The sequence below is a fragment of the Balearica regulorum genome, chromosome 3, assembly GCF_011004875.1.
Source record: "Balearica regulorum gibbericeps isolate bBalReg1 chromosome 3, bBalReg1.pri, whole genome shotgun sequence".
Taxonomy (NCBI): Eukaryota; Metazoa; Chordata; class Aves; order Gruiformes; family Gruidae; genus Balearica; species Balearica regulorum.
The window spans coordinates 118,068,858-118,077,949 of record NC_046186.1 but is presented as its reverse complement, the minus strand read 5'-3'; positions in this window follow the sequence as shown (position 1 = coordinate 118,077,949).

Here is a 9,092-nt window from a genome sequence, read left to right as displayed (position 1 = left end):
AGCCAGAGCACACGGCAAGCAAACAACTGTGCCGTGCTTTTCTGATGTACTTTCGGAGATGATGCCGGGGAAAGGGAAATAAAAAGGAAGGCGCAGCACTGGTTGGGTTGGTCTGCACTGTGATTAACCCCACCAGGTACAGATGCTTGGGACTTTTTTGTGACTTTGGTTAGGTTTTTATTATTAGTAGTTATTTTTTATTTTATTATTCCTAAATTGGATGGTCTTGCCTACAAGATGAAATGCTGTGGCATGACCTAGAGATTGAAGCCACCTCAGAACCCGTGGGGGAACATTTGAAATGGTTCAGGAAAGGGACAGCTGTCTTATCAGGTTAATGAGGAATTCTTGCCGATGAAGGTTTTTCACCACACACACAGAGGGGAGAAAAAAAAAAAAAGTGTTTTATCATTTTAAAGACAAGACTGGCAATGATAAAAGATGAAAATTTTGCTCTTCCTTACGAGTGGATGACTGGTGGGAAATCATTATTACAGATACTTTAGAAATAATCACCATCATCTCTTCTCAAATGTTGCTTCTTAAAAGCCACAGACAGGTTTTCTTAAATAATGGCCTCAAAATCTCTGCTTCTTTCTAGAAGAAAACCATTGAGCTAAATAACTACTAGGCTAATAAGTACTTTAACTTTTGGTCTAGTTGCTCCTTTATGAGCTACCATCTTAAATACCATTGCCTTGAGTGTTGTGGCCATACAAATCTGTCTGTGCTCCGTAGAGGGGATGATTTTACTTTGGAAAATCTTAAGGTAATTGACCCTGTGGGGCTGGGGTGCCCAGCTCTGCATCCTAATTGCGGATGATGCCTGTGCTGGTGACGGATGGTGTTTCAAGGCAGCCCCTACAAATAAGTGCAAGTTGGTCTAAGTCAGCACCACTGAATCTGTTTTGAAGTCGATTTGTGGGACACTTGTGGTCCTGCTGCTGCCCTGCGTGTCCTTTTCTTTGTCCTCTTCTTCCTCCGTCTGCCTCCTGCCAGTAACAAGCCGACACCACTGGCCAAGCCAGGGTTTTTTTTCTAACAACTGCTGTGAGTTCGTGACCAAAAACAAAGCTGGAAATATTTTGAACAGGCCGATGCTGGTACACGTTGACCAAGGTTTCAAGTGACTGATAATACCACATACTGTGCTTATCTTTCTTCAGCAATGAAGCTGCAAGGGAAAGACAACAGCAGAGAGGAAAACTGCATTTTCTGGAGTCGGTGTTCTTGTCTCTCCTTTTCAGTGTTTGCACATACTGTTTTCTCTTCAAGAAAACAGAATCTGCTCTTCATAACAAAAGCAACTGCAAGAGCTCAAGTAACTTTCCCTCTTGGCCCTCCTGTCCACCCAGGAGACATTCAGGCCCTCTCTTCATCTCAACAGGCTGCTGAACTGGGAGCATCTCCTTTTCTTAAAGGAAGGAGAAAGGTAAAACAACATTTTTACTGTCAGAGAGTGTCTATGAGAGGTCAAGGCCAATCATGCATCTTGCTTAACTACATGGCATTGCTTAGTGTCAAAGCCAAGTTATTGCCTGCGCCTCCCTGTAGCTATTTATTCCCTATCACTAGCAGGGCAGAAAAAGCAAGTTGTGAATGGCATCACTGCGGTTTTAAGCATGCTGCGGGAAGGGAGCGGCCGTACCTGCTCCACGACATGGCTTCACTGGGGACCCATCCTGACATGGCTCCTGGTGCCGCCAGCACGCGGCCTGCCTCACCGCCCGTGCTAACCCCCAGCGTGGCCCAGCGTTGCTTCCCGTCAGCTTCTCCACTTCTGCTCTGTGTTTTATCCAAGGTCACAGCTCCAGGCAAGCAAGTATTTGCAACCCTTCTCTGGCTATTTGTAGGAGATTGTTTATTGCTGAAAATAAATCTTGTCAGGGTGTTAATTGACCTCCTTTCTAGTATTTATTATCTAATTCTTCTCCGTGGTTTAGAGAAAGAAGGTGTTCAATGTAATAGATATTGCTTACTTTGCCCCCGAGTTTCTGGAGGCAAAGCTGGTATTATCCTTAAGCGTTCCCCATAGCATCTGCTCGTAACAAATCTGAGCAACTTGCAGATTGAAGCCAACCTCCCCAGCAAGGCGGGAGGGTTACGTGCTCCCTTCCAGGTGGCTGCTGCAATCTGACAGCAATCGATAGACACAGGGCCATGAAACGAAGCCTTGTGGAGGAGCTGCAGAACTGTCTGCAGGTGGGACAGGTTGGTCGGTGGTTGATTTTGCTGCTCCTGAAAGCAAGGGAGATTTCCTCAGGCTGCTGCCCCGTTCCCCATGCCCCCCACCGCTCTTTCCCGCTGACTGCCAGACACCCAAAATACTTTTTCAAAGCAAAGCAATGCTACATCATTGGGAATGGTCGTAAAATGATAATTAAACAATGTGTTTAATGAGCAGGGAACAAGATCAGAGCCGACTGTGTAGCTGTGAGGCCTTCTTTAGGCAGCAGGAAGCAAACAAAAATACATGGAATAAGGTTAGTTAACTTCGTCCGCCTAAATGAACATTATAAGGACAAATATTCTGTTCACATGTACCCTTTCAGCAGCATGTTTAATTTGTTAAGCCCAAGTGGATTCATAAAGCGAGCCCCTTTATCTTCATTAAAACTGATGAGAATGAATTGCAAGATGTGGTATTATTATTCTGGCATGATTCGCTCCGTCCGTGAGCCTCCGAAGCATTGAAGAGCACAAATAAGCTGCAGCACAGCCACGTTAGGCTTTGCCATCACCGCCTTGACAAACCTGAGCTGTTCTCTCCCTCACCTCAGGATATGTAAAAGTAATGGCAGTCCAGCAGCAGCAGCAGCAGCAGGGGGAAAAAAAAAAAAAAAAAGAAAAAAAAAGGCAGAAAGCTCTCTCACTTAAGGGGGAATTAGAGGAATTGGTTTTCTCTTGTCAAAAAGAGATTGCCACAAACCCAGCAAGCAGACGCTGAAACAGCTCTTCAGCCTTCGCAAAATATTGCTTCACGTCCCTCATTATATGACAAAATAGGTACTTAATTTTTGAAACCGCTCTTTCTAGGCTTACAAGGATTTTAATTAACATTTTCTTCATTATAGAGAGGCAGAGCTGTGTCATTTCTTGCTCTCAGATTGCCTGTAGTATGTACCTTTCTTTTGGTCTCTCTCCCTGGCGCTGACATTTTTTCCAGAGCTTTTCAAGGCTTTCTGAGAAAGCTCATTACTTGGGCCATCAGTCTATATTAGGCCAAAAAAGAAATTTAAGAGTAAGCAAAGCATGTAGACAGACTGCTCCAGCTAGCGGGTGCCTGTGGGCTGGGCAAAGCATCTTTGAGGCTGGTAGGCATAACGACAAGCCTTTCTTTAAATGGCAGAAGAACCAGTAAAGGTCTTATAAGAAACAGTAACGGTCTGTCAACAATGATGCTACGTATCATGGCTTCAGGAAAAGGCATATACTGGACTGTTCGGGAATTTGCATTATGTGGACTCAAGAGCAAAATGCTATAGCTGAAGGAGGAGACAGCTTCTAACAAACCCTTGCTCTCCTGGTGAAACCCTTTGGTGAAACCCTACATGAATGCAGAAGTCCTTAAATGGAAGAAGAGTCCCCAAGGACCACGGTGCTTGGTTTCAGCTGGGTGCCAGGAGCTCACCGTCAGCAGGGCAGCCTTCCCATGTCAAGTACACGACTTCAGCACTAAATGATTTTTGCCTTCTGGGACACGGCTATGGTCTGGTCACCTGAAGCAGCTTGAAAGAGTTTGATCCGATATCTCCTCAGGACAATAGCCTCACTGCTATTAGTTCAGTGCTGCAGCCGCTCCCACCTCGGGCTTTCTCAAGACAAGCTTGAGTTCATGAGCAGATGTCCCAGAAATGGTAAGTGCTAAATGCAATGCACCCAGAGTAGATTAGACCTACTGTATTATAGCTTCATTACATCAAATCCATAGCCTCACATGGGCACGAGCAGAATGACTGCCATTTAAGAAAAAGACTTCTTCTTTTGGCCAAAAGTACATCTTATCCCCAAACTCTCAATCAGATCACAATCATGGCATCTCGAATCAAACTATGAACCCCTCATCAACACCCCTATGTGCTTTCTAGCCAAGGGTGACACCTGATATATACTCATTCATTCATCAATCATCTCCTTTTGTTAGACTTGTTGCTTTGAGATCCTCTAGGTAAAGACCAGGAAGAGACGAGGTCTGTGTTGAGTTTTGAACATGTTCCTTACACACCGATTTCCCAGAAGAGGCACTCACCCAGCAGTACTGCTACTGGAAACATCTTTCTGCAATTCAACAAGCTGGTGCCATCCCTCCAACCCTAGATTTGGGTCTAGAGAGGGTAAACTCTTCAGGCAGCAGGGACCAAGCTCTGGTCCAGCTTGCTTCAAAGATTAAATTCAAGATCCTGCACTGCAGCAGGAGCAGTGCGGAGCACAGGGCCCCCTCCTGATGCATTTTCAGACCATCTCTGCTCCTTCAGCTGCTCACAGACACGGCATGAAACAAAGCCACAGCGGGCTTTGGGCAGAAGTCTAAGGAAAATGCCACTGTAAGGGAAATGCAGCAGTGGAGAGCCAGGAGACGTGTCCATACCCAACGGTTCCCCAAGAGACACGCAGACATGACTCTGCACTGGAGGTGCAGCTGCTCCTGTGGGTGCATAACTCTCGGTGAGCAGGAATGAAGCCAGTGCCTCTGAGGCTTCGGTTCATCTTGCTGTTGAGAGGGCAGGCATCCCCACCAGATCCTGGTAATCAGATTTTGATGAGCTCTTCCATACATTTCTTTTTCCTTCTTTCTCCCTCAATTTTGTTAAACTCCAGACAGTTGCCGCTTATCCACATGTGTCTCACTGGTACACGCTGTGACATCTGTTTAATGCGCTGTCAAGGATGGACGGGGAGCAAAACAATCCCAGCATATTGGTTATTAGTTTTTGAGGAGCTAAAGGCTCTTTCTGGCATTTCGATGACAGGAGGAGACAGCTCTGTTCTTCTTCAGTGGGACTTATAAATATGGATATGAGGAAAACTTCAGAAACGAGGCAGGGAGAAACAAACAGGCTGGCTCTGACCTCAGGGCGGGCACTCGCTCGCTTTGCTGGGTGTATTAAATCTGTAAATAGATGTACATAACCAGGGCAAGGCTTTTCCTTCATGTGTTTGCTTTTTAAAACAACGGGTAAACAAACCAAATTATTGTTTGGGTGTTTGGCCACCTCATGACTCCTTAGAAAGAGATTTGCACATTAAAATCTCTTGTCTCTGCGGGAAAACTTGGTTGTAGCTTCTCCAATGGTACCTCTGGGCAAAGTTGGGTGCAGCCCTCAGGCTCCAAGGAACAGATGAAGGTTTGACGATGCCACGTCCATCCGCAGAGGGATACCAAGTGGCTGACGGGACAGCGGGGAGCACAGAAACCTCCCGTCCCCTGAGGCAAAAGAGCAAGCAGGCACCCAGATTAACTTACAGAAATTAATAGCTTGCTGAAAGACCTAAAGGCAGCACTTAGTACATGCAGGGAGAAGCCCATGCTGGGGAGCTTTAATTAAACTAAGCAGCTTGCAGAATAACGTTACAAAAAACTGGATAAAAAATGCGCAGTGCCAACGGGTTATTACCATAAACCCTCACCTGACATCTCCCCTGGGACGCCCTCCTTTCCCCGCCGTTGCAGAAAGCCCAGCTCCTAATCCCCCCAAACAGCTGATTTACGATGCAAAAGATCCCACGCCAGCTGATGGATGAGAAAACGGGTTGCCAGAAGGGATCCCCGCTCAGGGCTGGGAGAAGGAGTGCAGCACGGCCAGGCGGCCAGCTTCCCTCTCATTACACCGGCGCTGGCTCACGGCCAGGGCTCTCCGCACCGTCTTGCCCCTGGCTGGGAGCAAGGAGCCAGAATTGCTCCGTCTTGGATTTTGGAGCTTGCAGAAATTGATTTTTTTTTTTTTTTTTTTTTTCCAGACCGTCTCCTTTCAGATGGCACAGCTCAGCTCTCTCCAGGTTGTGTAATTTTGTCCCTGGGTTTTTCTGAGTAACATTGTGGCATTTGCTTAGCACCAGCATTTTTGCTGCGCTTTCTTTGCCAGCTCTCTGAAGATGGGTGCCCTTGCGCTGATCCAGTTTGGAGCCCCAGTTTGAAAAATGTAGGCACTGGCTTTAACTGTTATTTCATCATGTTTTATGGTCACCACTGAAAAAGAGATTTTTCATCTCGAAACTGCCTCCTCTGCTTATATAAGGGGGGTGGGACGCAAAACTCCACAAATCTTACAAATAAAACTTGATGGTATAAAATAAGTACACGCATTCATATGTGACTTCTCTCTAGTATACGGTATCTATAATTTAGCAGTGAACCCGGTGCTTTACATTACAGCACACTGCAGCTCCTGAGTGAGCCCGTGGATTACATGATTCCTCATGGGTAGGATTGGACACATGAATGTTTGAGACAGGCCTAAAAAAACCCACCAAAAATAAAAAAAAAAATCGATGGGTGGATCAATGCAAATGAATATTTTACCTCTGCCGCAGCCACAAAGCATCATCCACCCTGGCTGATGGTGCCCTGACTGCTGGGGAGGGGGATCCAGCATACTGGCAGAGGTAGCTGGAGTGAAGATTTGCAGAGGAGAGGGTTAAAAATTCATTTCTGGGTTGTTTTCACTGGTCTTGAAGATCACATGGGGATAAGTTCAGACACAGCTGGTTCAGAAGCAGCATGCAAACAGTGCTGCTTTCCCCTCCTCTGCCCCACGGCAGGCAGCTGGGTGGACGCACCTCCCTTTTCAGGGTTGAATTGCTCCACTGCGCCAGGGTCAGATGGTGAAACCTTGGCAGCGGTGTTTCCTGGCCCATGAAAGCACTCATGCAAGAGATGCCAAGCATCAAAACCATCTCCACTTGGCACTGCCACGCCGGGTCCAAAGGCAGAGAGCACTGAGGACATGGGTCACGCTGTTGAAACCCCTTGGTGTTGGGGCATTACGATGTGCAGGGTGAGGTTTCCTCCACCAGCATGTGGACCTGTGACGTAGTACATGTTGGAGGTTGCTTTGGCCATGATAGGGCACGTCAGAACACGAGGGGACCATGCCAGGTGCCCACTCCTCTGCCGCTCGCCTCCGCGCAGTCTGCGCTCCACATGTTGCCAATCCATGGGAACTTTTAAATAATCAATGTTTGAGGGCGGGATAATTACCAGCTTTTAGCTTGCCCACTGACATCAATACTATCAAAGAAGCCTAAATGCATGCTCTCTTTTCTGAGGAATTACCACCCTGTAACGCAATACCTTTGGCTCGTATCGATCCACCCGTGGCGGATTATGCACAGCTGTTGACAGATAAGGCTGAAAATATGAAACAGCCCCCTCGAAGTGCTGGTACCGTACAAAGCCTTTATTGAATAGCAATCTAAACATTCAGGCTGCTCCTCTCAGATAACCTAATCTTTTCCTGCGTTAACACCTCCACGCTGAAAGGAATCAATTATGTCTATCAGTCCATATAGATTGGGTGCTGCGTTTTTGGAAGCTTAGTCTTGTTCCTTCATTATTGGGCGATCAATAAATCCTTTCAGTAGGAGCATTTTACAGTTACGTAATATAAGTTTGGCTTCAACTGATCCTCTGTGTTGTTCTTTTTTTGAGGGTTGGATTTACTTTTTTTGTTTCTTTTATGATTATGAATTAATTACATAAAGCAGTCCTGAAACAGAAATCCAATCTGTCCTTCCACAAACTGGGCATTCTTTTCGCTGCTTAGAAGGAGAGGAAAAAAAAAAAAAGAAAAGAAAAAAAAAAGAAAACTAGCAATAACAAAACAGAAGTCAGCTGTAAATATTTCATGTTTTCATTTTCCCTGAATTAACTGTTAGCTTTCCCTTATTAGTAAGCTACAGAAGAATTGTCATAGCAACAGCGGCAGCTCATTAAGGAACCAACAAGTGAAACATAACTTGAGCATGCAGAGGTGGCTGCGGCAGCACCCTGCGCAGGTGGGACCGGAGCGATGGTCCAGTGGCCTCTATGGGTGCTCCATGAACCGCTCTGCACGCTGGCAGCCCAGGGAAAAAAGGTGTCAGCAAGCTCATTACACCAGCGTTTGGGGCAGTGGATGCTGCTCCTTTTTTTTCCTCAGGGCTTCTTACCTTGCTCCCCTTTTCTTCACAAAGAGCTTTGTCATTGTCGTTGCCCCTTATTCTCTGCCCCTGTGAAGTTTCTCCAGCATTGAGCTGCAAAAAAAGGTGCCACGGACAGTGAATTTAATCAAGAACGTTCAATAACACATAGCTCATTTTAAAAAAATCATTGCAAGGAAGTTTCCAGATTCCCCAGAGAATTTGCCATATTTCCCCAAGGTCAACGTGAAATAAGCTGGTTTTTTTTTCTTTTTAACCAAAACGTGCTGGAACATGGTATGGATTTATCTAGTTTTCAGAAGGATGTTCTCAGCTTATGAAAAAACTTTCTATGTGAAGGAAAATTGCAACTTGAGTTTGGCTAAAAAAAAATCAGCATTCCTCACTGAAAATTTATTTGAAAACAAATTACTGGGTGTTTTTATGGTATGTTTTTTCACAAATATTTTCTCCAGAAGAAAAGCCTGGCCAGTTCTGCGGGGGTTGCTTTTACATTGTGTCCAACAGAGTACTGCCAATCCCAAACACACACAAAATCCCACCAGTCAGACATTTAAACTATTATAAGACTAGGTAAAAAAGTGTTTAAACAAACCAAAAAAAAAAAAAAAGGTAACAAGGACTAGGTCTGTCACATGGTTTCTGACTTTTAGGATTTATTTCAGTGATGTTTCCATGCTTTTCTCTGCAAGCGCGAAGGGTACCAGACCTGGAAGGTGCAGGAGACGTGGGCACTTCTTTTCTGGTGGCCAGATATCAACAACAGTCAGACTTCTGTGGGGCGAGCTAGCCACCGTTTTCTAGGGGTTTGAAAACATTTCCCTACCATCTCTCCTCCTCTTTCACCCCATCACCTCTGTTAGAAGAGATGCAAAATCTGGGATGTTTTCCAGGCTGTTTTTTCACCTAAGCGAGATGCTCGGTGATGGCAATGTTGAATGCGTGCCCTCTGC